Below are 22,391 nucleotides of genomic sequence, written 5' to 3' on the forward strand. Positions count from 1 at the left end.
TGAAGTGAAAGATCTTGGCGTACATTTACACAGGTCCCTAAAGGCAAAAATTCAAGTAGACAAGGTTGTAAAGAAAGCATATGGAATGTTCTCCTTCATTGGCAGAGGCACAGAACGTACAAGTAAGGATATAATGTTGGAATTGTATAAATCACTGGTGACATCGTCTGTAATTTCCAATGGACATGAGGGACATCTGTGTTAAGTAGACCTCGAATTTAAAAAAAGGTATTTCCTCTCATTTTCCGACATGATGGGGGCGATTCTCCGAGCCACGCACCGGGCCGGAGAATCGCCGCAACCGCGCCCCGACGCCCCAACGCCGGCACGCAATTCTCCGAGGTGCGGAGAATCGGTGCCACTTACGCCGGCGTGTTTGGTGCGGCGCCGGCCGCGGGCCGCTGGAATCGGCAGAGTCGCCGATTCTCCGACCCGGATGGGCCGAGCAGCCGTGCGGAAACGACAGAGTCCCGCCGGTGCCGTTTACCCCTGGTCGCTGCCGGCGGGAACTCTGCGCGAAGGGTCGGGGGGTGGCCTGTCGGAGGGGGAGGTGGGCTCCGTCCCCGGGGGGGGGGGGGCCTACGCTGGGGTCTGGCCCGCGATCGGGGCCCACCAATCGGCGGGCCGGCCTCCCCCCCACCCCCCCCCCCGGGCCTACTTTCCTGCGCGGCTGGCATCTGAACACACGCCATGTTGAGTTGGGGCCAGCGCGATTAAGAAGTCCCCCGCGCATGCGCAGGTGGCGCGACCCAACTGTGCATGCGCGGGTTGGCGCGGCGCCCATTTGGTGCCGGGAAGGGAGGCTGGAGTTCCATGAACCCCTGTGGGGGACAGAATAAGTCGTACCCAGGCCCGGTTCGTGCCATCGTGAAACGCGACGGCGTTCACGACGGCGCAAACACTTGGGCTCCATTTGGGTGAATCGCCCCCTACGTTGTTGGGAATGCCACGAGAGAAATGTGGCATAATTGTCATTGTCAAATGTAATTGTGAATACATTTAGACTTCAATGCTGCAGCAATTCATCATGCAATCTCACCAGATGGTTATAAGTTTCAGTAGATGCATGCGCTACCAATCTGATCAAGGCCACATGTTCGAGGGCCAACACTACTTCCTCTCTCAGGACTGATCAGCTATCTCACATGTCAGTCAGCTTTTCCATCTACTGGAACCCTATCATTAAAAAGAGTAGCTTGTCAGAGATATTAATTGGCCAGTCAGAGTCAACACTTGACCAGAGGGGATACACCATGAGAATGAGCTTGGTCATTTAAACCTAATATATGGAATGACACATTCACCTTCATGTATAATACAAGAAGCAGACTTGTTGGATGGAGACTATGACAGGGTTTTAATGAGGAGAAAATGCGAGTAAAACCTAACTTTTGTGGGAGATTTTTAATGAACTTTTAAACACCATTTTGCTATTCTGCTCGTAACAGAGGCTCTTAATCTATTTTAAAACGCTCCCTGATCTTTGAATTTGCCTTTCCATCATTGAAAAGAGTATTGACATTATCCCTGTTTACAATAAAGATAAAATTATCTCTCACGAGGAATGGACTTGCACTTATATTGTCCCATATCATATCCTCACACTTGTGTCACCTTGGATTACTTGGACTGCTGTTATTGCTACACAGGCAGGGCCTAGGTTTTAAATCCTCAATACAGTGCTCGGGCAGCCTCCTGTATTCCCTTCAAGGACGACTGGTTAGGCTGCATATCAACCTGAAATTCCTGAATGCGGGAAACCCAATGACAACTGCAATCTGAGCAGTCAGCTTTGCCTGCGAGGCCTCAAACTGGAGTTAGTCCCTCCTTGTATACTTACAGGACTAAGGCAGGATTTTCTGTCGGGCGACTCCGGAATCGGGAAACATGATTGGACGTAGAATTCGACATCGGCTGATGATCGAGGTTGGCGCCGGGTGCCCAGCAGAATGCCAACTCCGGTCCCCCGACAGTGGTGTGAATGCGTTCTACAATGGCCATGGAAATTGTACAGTAAAGGCCGTTGGCATACCATTAATGGGCCCGACCCAGCATTTTCTGGGTGTTCTGCGATGCTCTGCCTCTTCCAGGAGGAATTACCGCCGGCAAGATTCACTTGTGGTATTCCAAATCGGGAAACAGGCAATGTGACTGCTGAGAGTGCGGGAGGGGGTACAATCAGTGTCCAACATCACTATAGTGTGCTGACAGTTGTGCCGCCGGCTGGGGAGCGTCTGCCAGCGATGGGGGGAGTAGAGGGGGAACATCTCGGAAGAGGTCCAGGGGGTCGGAGACGACGAGCATGGATCACCATTGCCGCAGTCTGCAAGGCAGCCATGCGGCTGCGTACGCTGCTGACTGCCCACTGGGAACCTAGCACACGGGTCATATGGGTGCCTCCCCAGGACTCCCTGAGGTACCCTCTGGCCCCAGCCGACCCATCAACGCGGTGGACGTGCTCCAGTGCAACCAGTGCCATCATCTTGGCTGGGTGAGGATCGGCATGCCATTCAAATAGCGTGAGTTCTACGTGGCACTGGTACCATTAACGGGACCAGAATCACTTTGGGGACGGCACCGCTTTCGTCCACATAGAACACTCGTGATTCAGTCCCAGCGTCAGCACTTAAACAAAGAACAACAAATGAAGAAAGGTACAGCACCGGAACAGGCCCTTTGGCCCTCCAAGCCTGTGCCGACCATGCTGCCCGTCTAAACTAAAATCTGCTGCACTTCCGGGGTCCGAATCCCACTGTTCCCATCCTATTCATGTATTTGTCAAGCCGCCCCTTAAACCTCACTATCGTCCCCACTTCCACCACCTCCTCTGGCAGCGAGGTCCAGGCACCCACTACCCTCGCACCTTAAACCTATGCCCCCTAGTAATTGACCCCTCTCTCCTAGGAAAAAGCCTCTGACTATCCACGCTGTCTATGCCCCTCATAATTTTGTAGACCTCTATCAGGTCACTCCTCAACCTCCGTCGTTCCAGTGAGAACAAACCAAGTTTATTCAACCTCTCTTCATAGCTAATGCCCTCCATACCAGACAACATCCTGGTAAATCTCTTCTGCACCCTCTCTAAAGCCTCCACATCCTTCTGGTAGTGTGGCGACCAGAATTGAACGCTAGACTCCAAGTGTGGCCTAACTAAGGTTCTATATAGCTGCAACATGATTTGCCAATTTTTATACTCAATGCCCCGGCCAATGAAGACAAGCATGCCGTATGCCTTCTTGACTATCTTCTCCACCTGTGTTGCCCCTTTCAGTGACCTGTGGACCTGCACACCTAGATCTCTCTGACTTTCAATACTCTTGCGGGTTCTACCATTAACTGTATATTCCCTACCTGCATTAGACCTTCCAAAATACATTACCTCACATTTGTCCAGATTAAACTCCATCTGCCATCTCTCTGCCCAAGTCTCCAAACGATCTAAATCCTGCTGTATCCTCTGACAGTCCTCATCGCTATCCACAATTCCACCAAACTTTGTGTCGTCTGCAAACTTACTAATCAGACTAGTTACATTTTCCTCCAAATCACTTATATATACTACAAACAGCAAAGGTCCCAACACTGATCCCTGTGGAACACCACTAGTCACAGCCCTCCAATCAAAAAAGCACCCTTCCATTGCTACTCTCTGCCTTCTATGACCTAGCCAGTTCTGTATCCATCTTGCCAGCTCACCCCTGATCCCGGATGACTTCACCTTCTGTACCAGTCTGCCATGAGGGACCTTGTCAAAGGCCTTACTGAAGTCCATATAGACAACATTCACTGCCCTACCTGCATCAATCATCTTTGTGACCTCCTCGAAAACCTCGATCAAGTTAGTGAGACACGATCTCCCCTTCACAAAACTGTGCTGCCTCTCGCTAATACGACCATTTGCTTCCAAATGGGAGTAGATACTGTCTCGAAGAATTCTCTCCAGTAATTTCCCTACCACTGACGTAAGGCTCACCGGCCTGCAGTTCCCTGGATTATCCTTGCTACCCTTCTTAAACAAAGGAACAACATTTGCTATTCTCCAGTCCTCCGGGACATCACCTGAAGACAGTGAGGATTCAAAGATTTCTGTCAAGGCCTCAGCAATTTCCTCTCCAGCCTCCTTCAGTATTCTGGGGTAGATCCCATCAGGCCCTGGGGACTTATCTACCTTCATATTTTTCAAGACGCCCAACACCTCGACTTTTTGGATCTCAATGTGACCCAGGCTATCTACACACCCTTCTCCAGACTCAACATCCACCAATTCCTTCTCTTTGGTGAATACTGATGCAAAGTATTCATTTAGTACCTCGCCAATTTCCTCTGGCTCCACACATAGATTCCCTCGCCTGTCCTTCAGTGGGCCCACACTTTCCCTGGCTATCATCTTGCTTTTTATGTACGTGTAAAAAGCCTTGGGATTTTCCTTAACCCTATTTGCCAATGACTTTTCATGACCCCTTTTAGCCATCCTGACTCCTTGCTTATGTTCCTTCCTACTTTCCTTATATTCCACACAGGCTTCATCTGTTCCCAGCCTTCTAGCCCTGACAAATGCCTCCTTTTTCTTTTTAACGAGGCCTACAATATCTCTCGTTATCCAAGGTTCCCGAAATTTGCCGTATTTATCCTTCTTCCGCACAGGAACATGCCGGTCCTGAATTCCTTTCAACTGACATTTGAAAGCCTCCCACATGTCAGATGTTGATTTACCCTCAAACATCCGCCCCCAATCTAGATTCTTCAGTTCCTGCCTAATATTGTTATAATTAGACTTCCCCCAATTTAGCACATTCACCCTAGGACCACTCTTATCCTTGTCCACCGGCACTTTAAAACTTACTGAATTGTGGTCACTGTTCCCGAAATGCTCCCCTACTGAAACTTCTACCACCTGGCTGGGCTCATTTCCCAATACCAGGTCCAGTATAGCCCCTTCCCTAGATGGACTATCTACATATTGTTTTAAGAAGCCCTCCTGGATGCTCCTTACAAACTCTGACCTGTCCAAGCCCCTAGCACTAAGTCCCAGTCAATATTAGGGAAGATAAAGTCTCCCATCACAACAACCCTGTTGCTTTTACTCCTTTCCAAAATCTGTCTACCTATCTGCTCCTCTATCACCCGCTGGCTGTTGGGTGGCCTGTAGTAAACCCCCAACATTGTGACTGCACGCTTCGTATTCCTAATCTCTACCCATATAGCCTCGCTGCCCTCTGAGGTGTCCTCCCGCAGTACAGCTGTGATATTCTCCCGAACCAGAAGCGCAACTCCTCCACCCCTTTTACATCCCCCTCTATCCCGCCTGAAACATCTAAATCCTGCAACGATTAGCTTCCAACCCTGTCCTTCCCTCAACCAGGTCTCTGTAATGTCAACAACATCATAGTTCCAAGAACTAATCCAAGCTCTAAGTTCATCTGCCTTACATGTTATACTTCTTGCATTAAAACATATGGACTTCAGGCCACCAGTCCCGCTGTTTTCAGCAACATCTCTGTCTGCTCTTCCTCAGAGCCATACTGGCCCTATTCCCTAGTTCTCCCTCAATTTTTTCACCTTCTGACCTATTGTTCCGGTACCCACCCCCTGCCATACTAGTTTAAACCCTCCCGTGTGACACTAGCAAATCTCGCGGCCAGGATATTTATGCCTCTCCAGTTTAGATGCAACCCGTCCTTATATAGGTCACACCTGCCCCGGAAGAGCTCCCAGTGGTCCAGATAACGGAAACCCTCCCTCCTCCACCAGCTGTTTAGCCACGTGTTTAGCTGCTCTATCTTCCTATTTCTAGCCTCACTGGCACGTGGCGCAGGGAGTAATCCCGAGATTACAACCCGAGAGGTCCTGCCTTTTAACTTTCTGCCTAGCTCCCTGAACTCCTGCTGCAGGAGCTCATGCCCCTTCCAGCCTATGTCATTAGTGCCAATATGTACAATGACCTCTGCCTATTTGCCCTTCCCCTTCAGGATGCCCGCTACCTGTTCGGAGACATCCTGGACCCTGGCACCAGGGAGGCAACATACCATCCTGGAGTCTCTTTCACGTCCACAGAAGCGCCTATCTGTGCCCCTAACTATTGAGTCCCCTGTGACTATTGCTCTTCTGCGCTTTGACCCTCGCTGCTGAACATCAGAGCCAGCCGTGGTGCCACTGCTCTGGCCGCTGCTGTTTTCACTTTGTGCCTCAAACGGAGAATTCACCCCCTCATGTGTGTTTCAGACTCAGACCCTGAATTCTTGTTTATCTACCTGTGCTAGTATGGCAGGTGGTGCACCCTGTCTGCCAAATTGGATGTTTAGGTGTCCATCTTTGCAACTGAGAAATGGGAATGCCACCAGCAAATGTTCAAGCCAATGATTCCAACAATGTGGCATTCTCTCAATATTGTACTTGTGCCAGTCTAAATTAAGTGCTCGACCAGTTTTCAGGTTTGAACCCACGGCCTTCTAACTCCGAGATGAGAGTGCAACTAATGGAGATAAGCTGACTATTTAATACATTCCAATATGGAATCAGAGAATGATAGAGGTCACATGTCCCATTGTTCCTGCGCTACCTGTTTGAAAAAGCGATCCAATTAGTCTGACTCTCATACTCTTTCCAAATTCCCAGCTGCACTTTTCTCCTCCTTTAAAGCTTTTATCCAGTTAATCCTAATATTGAATCTGCTTCCACCACACTTTTCAGGCAGTGCATACCAGATCATATCAATTTGCAGAGTGGACACTTTTTTTTCCTCTTTTGCCAATTACCTTAAATCTGTGTCCTCCAACCCTTCTACTGCCGAAAGCAGTTTCTCCCTTATTTACCATTCATGATTCTGAGCACCTCTCGCAAATCTTCTCATAGCTTTCTCCGTTCTAAGGAGAACAATCCGACCTTCTCCAGTCTATTGCATTAATTATTACATAACACTTCTGAATGTTTGGCACAGTCGGGCAGCACGGTGGCGCAGTGGGTTAGCGCTGCTGCCTCACGGCGCCGAGGTGCCAGGTTCGATCCCGGCTCTGGGGTCACCGTCCGTGTGGAGTTTGCACATTCTCCCTGTGTTTGCGTGGGTTTCGTCCCCACAACTCAAAAGATGTGCAGGGTAGGTGGATTGGCCACGCTAAATCGCCCCTTAATTGGAAAAAAATGAATTGGGTACTCTAAATTTATATTTTAAAAAAATGAATGTTTGGCCCAGAAACTGTGCTCATGCTCCACTCACAGTGGTTAGCACTACTGCCTCATTGCGCCAGGGGCCGATGTTTGATTCCTACCTGAGGTCACTGTCTGTGTGGGTTTCCTCCAGGTGCTCCTGTTTCCCCCTACAGTCCAAAGATGTGCAGGTTAGGTGGATTGGCCATGATAAATTGTCCCTTCGCGTCCAAAGGTTAGGTGGGGATACAGGATTGGGCGGGGGAGTGGGGCTAAGTTAGTGCTCTTTCGGAGGGTCAATCCAGACGTGATCGGCTGAATGGCCTCCTTCTGCACTGTAGGGATTCTATGATGAAGCCTTCTCCCATCCAAATCTTTCGTCGCGACCATCTCTTCCCTTCTCACACATGTGCTCGCCCAGTTTGCCCTTAAATGCATCCATACTATTTGATTGAGCCACTGCCTGTGGTCGTGAGTTCCACATTCTCTCCAATCTTTTGGTAATCTTTTTTTTGGAGTTCCCTAATCGATCTCTTGCTGGCTAGCTTATATTTTTGGCTTCCGGTTATGCTCTTCCCTACATGGAGAAACACTCTCTCTCATCTCTATCTTTGCAGAGTCGTGGAAACTCTACATCTTATCCAAAATGGCGCTGGTATCCAGGAGCCATGCCCCCATTTCTGATCTGTTTCTGCTGCTAGGCTAAATGGTGTTATGTCAATAAGACATGAAAAGAAGTCAAAACTGTCGGTGTCAAAACACTATTCCTTTTTGCTATTTTAAAATGGACCCCTGCTGAACCACAAAATGGCTGCTCGAGGCTACATGACTCACAAGATTGGGCAACTGATCTGGGAAGGTCCAACAGAGACCACAGGAACAAAAGAGTACCATTGTGGAATCTCACGCCCCATTGTAAGGGCACGTTATAATCACAAAACTAGACGATGAACAGATGAACTGATTCCCCTCAGCCGGGACAATAACAATGACAGAGTCATCAAAATTTGTTTCAGCTGAAGAAGTGATAACAACCACCATTTCGCGTCACGGAGGTGAGTATCAGGAGTCGGTAAAATTCTCGATCACACAAACCCATCTCTGTTAGGGAGACCTTGCTGGACCTCTGGAAACCTCAATTTACTGGGAGAATGGCCCGGTTGTAATCATGAATGTCAGGCCCTCAAACTCTAACTCCTCACCCCCACCCAGTTGCCATTCCCACCCCATGCTCCCCCCAATGCCCACACACCTTCCATGTCCCTTTCATAGCCCTCCTTTCCCTGCATGCAACTTACATGCTCCCCGACCTACCCCCACCCCATGTCAGCCTCAGTACCCAAGCTTCCAGTATCCACTTGCCAATGGCAAGTCTTTGAAATATTCCTGAAATTGACAACATATTCATTGGTTTTGAAAAGATACTTTGATAAAAGAACTGTTACAATCTTTTACAAATGTCAATTAACCACAGGCATTCATAGCACCAATTAAAATAATATTTTATCCACTTTATCCATGTAAATAAACACACAAGCACTGGAAAATAATTTCCAAGAAAGATCATGGCCAGAATTGTTTGGACAGCGGGGACTCATCTCTCATTATCCGAAGAGTCGGCGGGGGATACAACATGTTGATTCTGGCTGGCCTGCAGCCAATGTATGCCCTAATATGCATTGATTGGCATTAGATGGGATACCTGCCCTTCACTTGGGAGGAAGTCCCACCTTAGAGGGCTGCAAGTCAATCAGATTGGCTAGCAGCTCTTCTATCCCTGCAGCAACAGCGCCGCATGGATTGTGGAAAAACTGCACCAGGAGGCCTGAGTTCAAGTCTGGGTAGTGGAGGAAAGGTAAATGTCAGGTGCCCGAGGGAGAGGAGGGGTAGGAAGGCATGGGGGAAATCATGAGAGGGAGCATTTGGTAACCTGGGGGCTCCCTGGGTGGGGCCTAAAGGAGTGTCAGCTCCTCTTCAGAAAGGAGTTTCTGATGGTGCCCCCCCTCCTTCATACCGAACTTGGATTATTTCTAGCCTTCCTCCAAGCAGCCTCACTCCACCTGTCAGTATAAAAATTGAGACCCGACGGGAAACAACCTTTAATCGGTCATCAATTTGCTTGTGTGTTAAGTGCCTCAATTGGGGCAAGGGTGGACTTCCCATCTGAGGCCTTGCTTGCCCAACATAAAATCACTGCAAGGTTGGGGTGGTTGGTGGCAATCCTATCCCTGCAATTGAATGATTCCGCCTGCCTAAAAACCATTGGGGGAGCATAAAATTCAGGCCACGTGGCGCTAGATATGTGAATCAAACAAAGCTTACACTTCTCTTCAAGCAATATAAGAATTTCAAGCTAATTTAATGGAATAGTCATTCTTGAAGCTCATCCAAGCTTACAGACCAGGTCATCTTAAAAAAAAGTACATCTGTTTCGATTGATATAGTTAACAGATGGCCTCTTTATTAATGCTTGACTGAGCTTCAAGAATGATTAATCCACTTCAATCAAAAATTCTACAGCTGCAGACGTAGCTTTCTTCAGTTAATATCTTTATTACCATCTACTAACCTGGGGTGGATTCTCCGCCACATGCTATCGGTAGTACATTTCCACCAGACAGCTGTCTCTGGAGTAATTAAACTGTCAATCATTGGCTAATGCAATGTATTGCTGTGTGAAATTGAATGGGAGATTTCCATTTGAAAGACTGTCGAGGAATTTCAAGCCCTTTGAAGTGTACTGGGCTTTTGAGGAAACCTTTGACACTTGTGACAGCTGCTGTTTTAAACACTTTTGTCTGAGGCAGATGTTCGGAAATTGTAAGTGAAATACTGTGATTTTTCACCCTATTGCCTGGCCTGCTCTTCAGCTTTCAGGCATGGCGATTTCTAAATGGGCTTATCTGATGGGGGGATCTGATGGGCGAGTCTGATGGTGGACCTGGAGTTCGGAATCGGACAGCTGCTCCAAATGGTGACCCGAAACCGGGATTCTGATGGAATGGTGCAAGCTCTCCTGCGTGCATTTATTTGCATAGAAAAGGAGAGGGACTCACTCCTGAGTGCTACTCCTGGCCCCAGTGGAAACCCAGAGCAATTCTGCCCTACTGGGAGCATTTAGGGCAGGATTCTCTGTTCCCCGATGCCGATTTTGTAATTGGTAATTGGGCAGAGACGCCCTTTTTATGTCCGAATCAGGGGGGCGGCTGTTTTCAGATGAAATCCGTCCCCTGCAAAATGGTGCCATCAGGGGGGACGCCGACGCAGTTGGGGTGGCCTCAGGCCATTACCTGAAGGCCCTCCCCCGATGCTCCGTCTCCAATGGGCCGAATTCACGATGGTGCGGTTCACTTGTGCTCTCAGTTTTCGGGAACCTGGCGTGTCGGCTGCGGACCGTGTCCAGCGCTGTCACAGTTGTGTGGGGAGCCGTGCCGCTGCTGGGCCGTGGTCCGGGGATGGCGAGGGGGTGTCCAGGGGGGGGCAATATCTGGCAGGTCAGGTGCGCGCACGACCAGCGCCATGTTGTACGGCGTGACCGCTGCATGTCATCGGCGTGCACATGAGTGGTCACGTTCCAGCAATTCCCCAGGCGTTTATTTCGTAAAGGCCGTATGTTTTACGTGGCGCTGCTGCTAGCCTCTCACCAGTCGGAGAGTCGGTGCTGGGGCCACGCCGATGTTTTCATCGTAGAACTAGACACTTCCTCCGGACATAGCCTCAAAATCGGAAAATCCAGCTCGTAGTCCCCAGAACGGAGAATCCAACCACTTATCTATCTTTGGTGTGGTTTTCAATGCATTTGTGTTTATTTGCGTAAGATTAAGAAGTCTGAAGTGGGCCAAGCTTCTTTGAAATTGAAATAAATTATGGTGATTGTTTGACAGGTTTGTGGGAAGGTAAGTGGGACTGTGTATTTCAACGGGCATGTTGTATGGATGTGTTTTCCACACTCAGGACTAGGGTTTCTCTGAGAAACTGGAAAACATGTCTACAAATGGGCCTGGCTCCCCACCGCTGCCCCCCACTCCCCGCCCCCCCACCCCCCCTTCTCCCACCAATTCACAATGGACTTGACAAGGTTAAAAGTTCTTTGCTCGGGCTGGTTACCCCCACCCATCAACATTTCTGGAAATGGGAATGGGGACAGGTATTCAGGAATTTGGTCCTGACTGCCATTTTTAAAGGCCCCCCCCCCCCCCCCGACCAAGTGATCCCAACTTAGCGATAACCCAGCGAAGGACTCTGGTGTAGCTTCTTAACAGCTTCATCAACTTGTCCTATGACACGGTGGTACAGTGGTCAGCACTGCTGCCTCACAGCGCCAGGGACCCGGGTTCAATTTGGCTTTGGGTGACTGTCCCAATGGGGTTTGCACGTTCTTCCCGTGTCTGCGTTGGTTTCCTCCAGGCGCTCCAGTTTTCTCCCAGAGTCCAAAGATGTACAGGTTAGATAGATTGGGCACTCCAAATTGTCCCTTTGTGTCCAAATGTTAGGTGGGGTTACGGGGATAGGGCAGGAGATTGGGCACAGGTAGGGTGCTCTTTCAGAGGGACAGTGCAGACTCAATGGGCCGAACGGCCTTCTGCACTGTAGGACTTCAAAGATTCTATACCTTCAAGGAGTTCCTGACATATATTGCCAAGTGTCTCTGTACCTGCACCCATTTAAAATAGCATATGGTATGTTAAATGGAAATTGCTGTCAGTTTGGAAATAAGTGGAAGATTTGTGAATATAAAGCATGTCTATTTTATCTATTTTACCTATTTGGGCAGCACGGTAGCACAAGTGGATAGCACTGTGGCTTCACAGCACCAGGGTCCCAGGTTCGATTCCCCGCTGGGTCACTGTCTGTGCGGAGTCTGCATGTTCTCCCCGTGTCTGCGGGGGTTTCCCCCAGGTGCTCCGTTTCCTCCCACAGTCCAAAGATGCGCAGGTTAGGTGGATTGGCCAGGATAAATTGCCCTTAGTGGTTAGGAGGGATTATTGGGTTATGGGGATAGGGTGGAATGAGGGCTGAAGTGGGTCGGTGCAGACATGATGGGCCGAATGGCCTCCTTCTGCACTGTATGTTCTATGTCTATGTCTACTTCACAGGCATGCGCAGTTCCATAATTTTACCTCTAGATTAAGAGAGTGCTGGTATTGTTTCCTTTTTTCCATTGTGAGCTAGTTCCAGAACATCGCAGTAATGCCGCAAGAATCCTTCAGCCATAAGCCAGGGGGGAAAAGTGAAGCATTCTGCAAGACTCCTGAATCCACAGGGAGTCAGGGAACTCAGTGAACTTCAAGAGTTTCCTAAAACCTGTGCCAAACATTGCAGACGATTTTATGAGACACCTCTGCTCAGATCATCAGGTTCAATGTGAGGAAAGGCGGTCTATCTGTAAGACTCCTGCTGAACAGAAATCAATTGAGAAGAAACTAGATTTTCAACATGCTGAGAAATGGTTGATTCAAGACCTTTAAACTCTGAAAAATGCCACTCTTATAAAAAGAAGGAGGAGTCAACGAACAGGCAGAAATGCTGCCAATAGATTTGTAAACAAGTTTAAGCACTGGATCATTAACCACGATCTTGCTCTCTCTATCACTCTCACTCTGTCTCTCTCTCTCTCTCTCTCCAGTTATCTACTCCTCACCAGCCTATTTTTGTTTGCCTCTTGAGTAAAATAAATCTATTGCTTGTACAAAGAAATGTCTCACAAATGTCTGTCACGTTGTCACACTTCACAAAGTATCAATTTATTATGATGTGTTTACGAGCAGCTGTAATTATCTGCATTTTCCTATTTAGACCACTTCACCATAGGGACTACTTGAAGTGGTCTTAAAGAAACAGGACAGATTAGCATCTCCATATTCCAGACCCAGAATCCATGTGAGCATCGACACGTGAGATCTGAAAATGTATATGTGTATTTTCTGCACATTCTGTCTTTATCTATAAATTAGTAAATATATTCAATCCAAAGTTAGTCAGCCAAGAACAAATATGTCCCTGTTTGTTTCTAATATCTATTTGTTTGTATCCTTCTACTGTCTAACTTTGCACAATAATCTGCCTCTATATCATTGAATTCTCATTGCTCATTTTTATATCATTAGCTCTCGTTACATTACCATCCATCCTTCGATTTCTTTCCTTCGATGTAACTCTTAGTCTACCTCTGTACGCACAAATATTTTCCAAACAATGTAGTCATCTGTGTGCCTATCTGTGCACACATCCCGATATCTCCCCATGCATCTGCTTGTCCATCAAGACTTACATGTAAACCTTCCAATCTGAATAACTTTCTATAAATCTCTCTGTTTATTAACTTTCTTTGTCTGTGGGTTCATTTAGGTATTTCGCCATTCTGGATATGACATTTATCTGTCTGCCTTTGTAACTAACCCATTTATTTTTAGAAGCAGGTCTGTTATTTTATCGATTTAATTTAGAAGGAATGAATTATGAATTGCAAAAGTGACAATGGTTCTTACAAATTAGTACAATTTCTCCCAAGAGAACTCTGGAAATTGAAAAACATAAGGAGGCCATTCTAAGTTGCACGAGAGTTAGCCCTAGACCTGAAGTGATCCAACCCAATCCCATTTCGCTAGCTCTAACACTGAATCAGTCTATTCCAATCCCAGTTCACTCGCTCTAACATTGTAAAAATCTATTCTTATCCCATTTCGCTAGCTCTAACACTGGATCACTCTATTCCAATCCCAGTTCACTCACTCTAACACTGTAAAAATCTATTCCAATCCAATTTTGCTAGCTCTAACACTGGAAAAATCTATTCCAATCCCATTTCACGAGTTCTAACACTGGAAAAATCTGTTGCAATCCCATTTCACTAGCTTCAACACTGGAAAAATCTATTCCAATCCCATTTTGCTAGCTCAAACACTGGAAAAATCTATTCCAATCCAAATTTTCTAGCTCTAACATTGGAACAATCTACTCCAATCCCATTGCCCTAATATAGGAAGAATCTATTGCAATTCCATTTCACTAGCTCGAACAATGGAAAAATCTATTCCAACCCGAATTTCCTAGCTCTAATATTGGAACAATCTACTCCAAACCCATTTTCTGAACACAGGAACAATCTATTCCAATCCCATTTCGCTATCTCTAACACTGGAACAAACTGTTTCAATCCCATTTCCCTAACACAGGAACAAACTATTTCAATACCATTTTGCTAGCTCTAACACCAGAACAATCTGCTCCAATGCCATTTCCCGAACACAGGAACAATCTATTCCAATCCCATTTCACAAGCTCTGGCACAAGAACAATCTGCTCCATCTCCATTTCCCGAATTTAGGAAAAATTGATTCCAATCCCATTTCGCTACCTCTGGCACTAAAACAATTTGTACCAATCCCATTTCGATAACACTGGAACAATCTGTTCCAATCCCATGTCCCAAACACAGGAACAATCCAGTCCAATCCTATTTCCTGAACACAGGAACAATCTATTCCAAACCCATTTCGATAACACTGGAACAATCTATTCCAATACCATTTCACTCGCTCGAACACTGGAAAAATCTGATGCAATCTCATTTCGCTACCTTTAACACTGGAAAAATCTATTCCAATTCGAATTTTCTGAACACAGGAACAATCTATTCCAATCCCATTTCGCTAGCTCAAACACTGGAACAAACTGTTTCAATCCCATTTTGTTAACACTAGAACAAGCTGTTTCAATCCCATTTCCCGAACACAGGAACAATCTATTCGAATACCATTTCGCTAGCTCTAACACCAGAACAATCTGCTCCAATCCCATTTCCTGAACACAGGAACAATCTATTCCAATCCCATTTTGGTAACACTGGAACAATCTGCTCCAATCCCATTTCCCGAACACAGGAATAATCTATTCCAATCCGATTTCGCTAGCTCTGACACTAGAACAACCTGTACCAATTCCATTTCGATAACACTGGAACAATCTGTTCCAATCCCATGTCCCGAACACAGGAACAATCTGTTCCAATCCTAGGTCCTGAACACAGGAATAATCTGTACCAATCCCATTTTGGAACATCTGTTCCAATCCCAGGCCCTGAACACAGGAATAATCTGTACCAATCCCATTTTGGAACAATCTGTTCCAATCCCATGTCCCGAACACAGGAACAATCTGTTCCAATCCCGTGTCTTGAACACTGGAACAATCTGTTCCAATCCCATCTCCTGAACACAGGAACAATCTGCTCCAACCCCATGTCCCGATCACAGGAACGATCTGTTCCAATCCCAGGTCCTGAACACAGGAACAATCTGTTCCAATCCCATGTTCTGAACACAGGAACAATCTGTTCCAAACCCATTTCCCGAACACAGGAACAATCTATTCCAATCGCATGTCCTGAACACTGGAACAATCTATTCCAATCCCATTTCGCTAGCTCTGACACTAGAACAATCTGATCCAATCCCATGTCCCGAACACAGGAACAATCTGTTCCAATCCGATGTCCCGAACACAGGAACAATCTGTTCCAATCCCATGTCCTGAACACTGGAACAACCTGCTACAATCCCATGTCCTGAACACAGGAACAATCTGTTCCAATCCCGTGTCTTGAACACTGCAACAATCTGTTCCAATCCCATGTCCTGAACACAGGAACAATCTATTCCAATCTCATTTCACTAGCTCAAACACTGGAACAAGCTATTTCAAACCCATTTCCAGAACACATGAACAATCTATTCCAATCCCATTTCGTTAGCTCGAACACCAGAACAATCTATACCAATCCGAATTTTCTAGCTCTAATATTGGAACAATCTACTCCAATCCCATTTTCTGAACACAGGAACAATCTATTCCAATACAATTTGGCTTGCTCAAACACTGGAATAAACTGTTTCAATCCTATTTCGTTAACAATGGAACAATCTATTCCAAGCCGATTTTGCAAGCTCTAACACCAGAACAATCTGCTCAAATCCCATTTCCCGAACACAGGAATAATCTATTCCAATCCCATTTTGCTAGCTCTGACACGAGAACAACCTGTACCAATTCCAATTTGATTACACTGGAACAATCTGTTCCAATCCCATGTCCCGAACACAGGAACAATCTGTTCCAATCCCATGTCCTGAACACTGGAACAATCTGTTCCAATACCATGTCCCGAACACAGGAACAATCTGTTCCAATCCCATGTCCGGAACACAGGAACAATCCAGTCCAATCCAAATTCCTGAACACAGGAACAATCTATTCCAATTCCATTTCGATAACACAGGAACAATCTGTTCCAATCCCATGTCCTGAACACAGGAATAATCTGCTCCAATCCCATTTCCCGAATACAGGAACAATCGATTCCAATCCCATTTTGTTAGCTCTAACACCAGAACAATCTGCTCCAATCTCATTTTCCGAACACAGGAACAATTTATTCCAATCCCATGTCCTGAACACTGGAACAATCTGTTCCAATCCCATGTCCCGAACACAGGAAAAATCTGTTCCAATCCCATGTCCTGAACACAGGAACAATCTGTTCCAATCCCATGTCCTGAACACAGGATATAATCTGTTCCAATCCCATGTCCCGAACACAGGAACAATCTGTTCTAAACCCATGTCCTGAACACTGGAACAATCTGTTTTAATCCCATGTCCCGAACACAGGAACAATCTGTTCCAATCCCATGTCCCGAACACAGGAACAATCTGTTCTAAACCCATGTCCAGAACACTGGAACAACCTATTCCAATCCCATGTCCTGTACACAGGAACAATCTGTTCCAATCCCATTTCCCGAACACAGAAACAATCTATTCCAATCCCAATTTGCTAGCTCTAACATTGGAACAATCTACTTCAATCCCATTGCCCTAATACAGGGACAATCTATTGCAATCCCATGTCGCCAGCTCTGACACCAGAACACTCTACTCCAATCCCATGTCCTGAACACAGGAACAATCTGGTCCAATCCCAGGTCCCGAACAGAGGAACAATCTATTCCAACCCCATGTCCCGAACACAAGAACAATCTGTTCCAATCCCATGTCCCGAACACAGGAACAATCTATTCCAATCCCATGTCCTGAACACAGGAACAATCTATTCCAATCACATTTCCAGAACACAGGAACAATCTGCTCCAATATATCTCCTGAATACAGGAACAATCTATTCTAATCCCATTTCGATAACACTGGAACAATCTGTTCCAATCCCATGTCCCGAACACAGGAACAATCTGTTCCAATCCCATGTCCCGAACACAGGAACAATCTATTCCAATCCCATTTCCCGAACACAGGAACAATCTGTTCCTATCCCATGTCGTGAACACAGGATCTATCTGTTCCAATCCCATGTTCTGAACACAGGAACAATCTGTTCCAATCCCATGTACCGAACACAGGAACAATCTGTTCCAATCCCATGTCCCGAACACAGGAAAGATCTGTTCCAATCCCATGTCCTGAACACAGGAACAATCTGTTCCAATCCCATGTCCCGAACACTGGAACAATCTGTTCCAATCCCATGTCCCGAACACAGGACCAATCCGTTCCAATCCCATATCCCGAACACAGGAACAATCTGTTCCAATCCCATGTCCTGAACACAGGAACAATCTGTTCCAATCCCATGTCCCTAACACAGGAACAATCTGTTCCAAACCCATGTCCTGAACACAGGAACAATCTGTTCCAATCCCATGTCCTGAACACAGGAACAATTTATTCCAATCCCATGTCCCTAACACAGGAACAATCTGTTCTAAACCCATTTCCCGAACACAGGAACAATCTATTCCAATCCCATGTTCCGAACACTGGAACATTCTGTTACAATCCCATGTCCCGAACACAGGAACAATCTGTTCCAATCCCATGTCCTGAACACAGGAACAAACTGTTCCAATCCCTTGTCCCGAACACCGGAAAAACCTGTTCCAATCCCATTTCCCGAACACTGGAACAATCTGTTCCAATCCCATGTCCTGTACACAGGAACAATCTGTTCCAATCCCATGTCCCTAACACAGGAACAATCTGTTCCAATCCCATGTCCTGAACACAGGACCAATCTGTTCCAATCCCATATCCCGAACACAGGAACAATCTGTTCCAATCCCATGTCCTGAACACAGAAACAATCTGTTCCAATCCCATGTCCTGAACACAGGAACAATCTGTTCCAATCCCATGTCCCGAACACAGGAACAATCTATTCCAAACCCATGTCCTGAACACAGGAACAATCTGTTCCAATCCCGTGTCCTGAACACAGGAACAATTTGTTCCAATCCCATGTCCCTAACACAGGAACAATCTGTTCCAATCCCATGTCCCGAACACAGGAACAATCTATTCCAATCCCATGTTCCGAACACTGGAACATTCTGTTACAATCCCATGTCCCGAACACAGGAACAATCTGTTCCAATCCCATGTCCCGAACACAGGAATAATCCAGTCCATTCCCATTTCCTGAACATAGGAATGATCTGTTCCAATCCCATGTCCCGAACACAGTAACAATCTGTTTCAACCCCATGTCCCGAACACAAGAACAGTCTGTTCCAATTCCATGTCCCGAACACAGGAACAATCCAGTCCAATCCCTTTTCCTAACCACTGGAACAATCTGTTCCAATCCCATGTCCTGAACACAGGAACAATCTGTTCCAATCCCATGTCCCTAACAAAGGAACAATCAGTTCCAATCCCATGTCCCGAACACTGGAACAATCTGTTCCAATTCCATGTCCCGAACACTGGAACTATCTGTTCCAATCCCATGTGTCGAACACAGGAACAATCTGTTCCAATCCCATTTCCCAAACACAGGAACAATCTATTCCAATCCCATCTACTGAACACAGGAACAGTCTATTCCAATCTCATTTTGATAACACTGGAACCATCTATTCCAATTCCATTTCACTAGCTTTGACACTGTAAAAATCTATTCCAATCCCAATTTTCTATCTCTAACACTGGAAAAATCTATTCCAATCCCATTTTGCTAGCTCTAACACTGGAAAAACATGTTGCAATCCCATTTCACTAGCTTAAACACTGGAAAAATCTATCCAATCAGAATTTTCTAGCTCTAACATTGGAACAATCTACTTCAATCCCATTGCCCTAATACAGGAACAATCTATTGCAATCCCATTTCACCAGCTCTGACACCGGAACACTCTACTCCAATCCCATTGCACTAACACAGGAACGATCTATTCCAATTCCATTTCGCCAGCTCTGGCACTGGAACTATCTGTTCCAATCCCATGTCCCGAACACAGGAACAATCTGTTCCAATCCCATGTCCCGAACACAGGAACAATCTGTTCCAATCCCATGTCCCGAACACAGGTACAATCTGTTCCAATCCCATGTCCCGAACACAGGAACAATCTGTTCCAATCCCATGTCCCGAACACAGGAACAATCTGTTCCAATCCCATGTCCCGAACACAGGAACAATTTGTTCCAATCCCATGTCCCTAACACAGGAACAATCTGTTCCAATCCCATGTCCCGAACACAGGAACAATCTATTCCAATCCCATGTTCCGAACACTGGAACATTCTGTTACAATCCCATGTCCCGAACACAGGAACAATCTGTTCCAATCCCATGTCCCGAACACAGGAACAATCCACTCCAATCCCATTTGCTGAACACAGGAACAATCTATTCCAATCCCATGTCCCGAACACAGGAACAATCTGTTTCAATCCCATGTCCCGAACACAAGAACAGTCTGTTCCAATTCCATGTCCCGAACACAGGAACAATCCAGTCCAATCCCTTTTCCTAACCACTGGAACAATCTGTTCCAATCCCATGTCCTGAACACAGGAACAATCTGTTCCAATCCCATGTCCCTAACAAAGGAACAATCAGTTCCAATCCCATGTCCCGAACACTGGAACAATCTGTTCCAATCCCATGTCCCGAACACTGGAACTATCTGTTCCACTCCCATGTGTCGAACACAGGAACAATCTGTTCCAATCCCATTTTCCAAACACAGGAACAATCTATTCCAATCCCATCTACTGAACACAGGAACAGTCTATTCCAATGTCATTTTGATAACACTGGAACCATCTATTCCAATTCCATTTCACTAGCTTTGACACAGTAAAAATCTATTCCAATCCCAATTTTCTAGCTGTAACACTGGAAAAACCTGTTGCAATCCCATTTCACTGGCTTAAACACTGGAAAAATCTATTCAATCCGAATTTTCTAGCTCTAACATTGGAACAATCTACTTCAATCCCATTGCCCTAATACAGGAACAATCTATTGCAATCCCATTTCGCCAGCTCTGACACCGGAACAATCTACTCCAATCCCATTGCCCTAACACAGGAACAATCTATTCCAATTCCATTTCGCCAGCTCTGGCACTGGAACTATCTGTTCCAATCCCATGTCCCGAACACAGGAACAATCTGTTCCAATCCCATGTCCCGAACACAGGAACAATCTGTTCCAATCCCATGTCCCGAACACAGGAACAATCTGTTCGAATCCCATGTCCTGAACACAGGAACAATCTGTTCGAATCCCATGTCCCGAACACAGGAACAATCTATTCCAATCCCATTTCAGTAACACTGGAACAATCTGTTCCAATCCCATGTCCCGAACACAGGAACAACCTGTTCAAATCCAATTTCCTGAACACAGGAACAATCTGTTCCAATCCCATGTCCCGAACACTGGAACAATCTGTTCCAATCCCATGTCCCGAACACAGGAACAATCTATTCCAATCCTATTTCCTGAACATATGAACAATCTATTCCAATCCCATTTCAGTAACACTGGAACAATCTGTTCCAATCCCATGTCCCGAACACAGGAACAATCTGTTCCAATCCCATGTCCCGAACACAGGAACAATCTGTTCCAATCCCATGTCCTGAACACAGGAACAATCTGTTCCAATCCCATGTCCCGAACACAGGAACAATCTGTTCCAATCCCATGTCCCGAACACAGGAACAATCTATTCCAATCCCATTTCAGTAACACTGGAACAATCTGTTCCAATCCCATGTCCCGAACACAGGAACAACCTGTTCAAATCCAATTTCCTGAACACAGGAACAATCTGTTCCAATACCATCTCCTGTACATCCCATGTCCCGAACACAGGAACAATCTGTTCCAATCCCATTTCGGTAACACTAGAACAATCTGTTCCAATCCCATTTCGGTGACATTGGAACAATGTGCTCTAATCTTATTTCCCGAACACAGGAACAATCTGTTGCAATCTCATTTCGCTAGTTCTAACACTCAAAAAATCTATTCAAATCCCATTTCGATAGCACTAATAATGGAACAATCTGTTCTCATCCCACTTCGCTAGCTCTAACACTAGAACCTTCTATTCCAATCCCATTTCGCTAGCTTTAACATATCCTTTGGGCCGCACTCTCTGATTTTTGAGGCTAAGTCCGGAGCACGTGTCTAGTCTTACGACCAAAAAGTCGGCGCCACCCCCGCACCGATGTTCCTCCGGGTGGAGGGCTCACAGCCGCGTCTCATACCTGCAGATATGAACGTAGAATTGCCAGATCCGTGGCCACGCATGTGCATGGTGGTGACCTGTAGCGGTCGCGCCGTATAACATGGCGCCGGCCGCGCGCGGACCCGGCCTGCCAGGTAGTGCCCCCCTGTAACCTCCTTGCCAACCCCGGACCACCTCCCACCAGTCCCCCCAGCCCCTACCGAAGCCCACCCGGCCAGCGGAATGGTTTCCCCCCTGACTATGGCGCTGCTGGACACAGTCCACAACCGCCACGTGAGGTTGATGAAACCTCAGACCACAAGTGATCCACGCTGTCGGGAAGTCAGCCCATTAGGTGCGGAGCATCCGGGGAGAGCCTTCAGGTGACGTCCCGAGGTCGTCACAATGGCGTGCGACGTACTCAGCGATGACGCCGTTTTGGAGGGGGCGGTGCGTCTGAAAAACGGCGCCGCCCCCGATTCCGGCGTCAAAAGGGATTCTCCGGCCAATCGCCGAATGCGAGTTCAATATTGGCAATCGGAGAATCCCGCCCTTAGTCTTTGCATTGGAAAGGTTTACTACAACGCCATCTCCCTACAAATCCTTTTGAATTCTTCCTTTCAAAATTCTTGCTGACATCTCTTACTTCACTAATTTCTGTTGTGCAATCCTCCATGTTCTAATAACCATAGTTGTGCAAACAAAGTC

At 46.5% G+C, this 22,391-nt stretch overlaps 1 protein-coding gene across 1 annotated transcript in view; it reads left to right on the top strand.

The window, feature by feature from the left end:
• Positions 1 to 22,391, top strand: part of ajap1 (adherens junctions associated protein 1) — a 430,540-nt gene that overhangs the window by 261,891 nt on the left and 146,258 nt on the right. The gene's annotated exons all lie outside the window — the stretch shown is intronic.

The sequence above is a fragment of the Scyliorhinus torazame genome, chromosome 16 (assembly GCF_047496885.1).
Source record: "Scyliorhinus torazame isolate Kashiwa2021f chromosome 16, sScyTor2.1, whole genome shotgun sequence".
NCBI classification, from domain to species: Eukaryota; Metazoa; Chordata; class Chondrichthyes; order Carcharhiniformes; family Scyliorhinidae; genus Scyliorhinus; species Scyliorhinus torazame.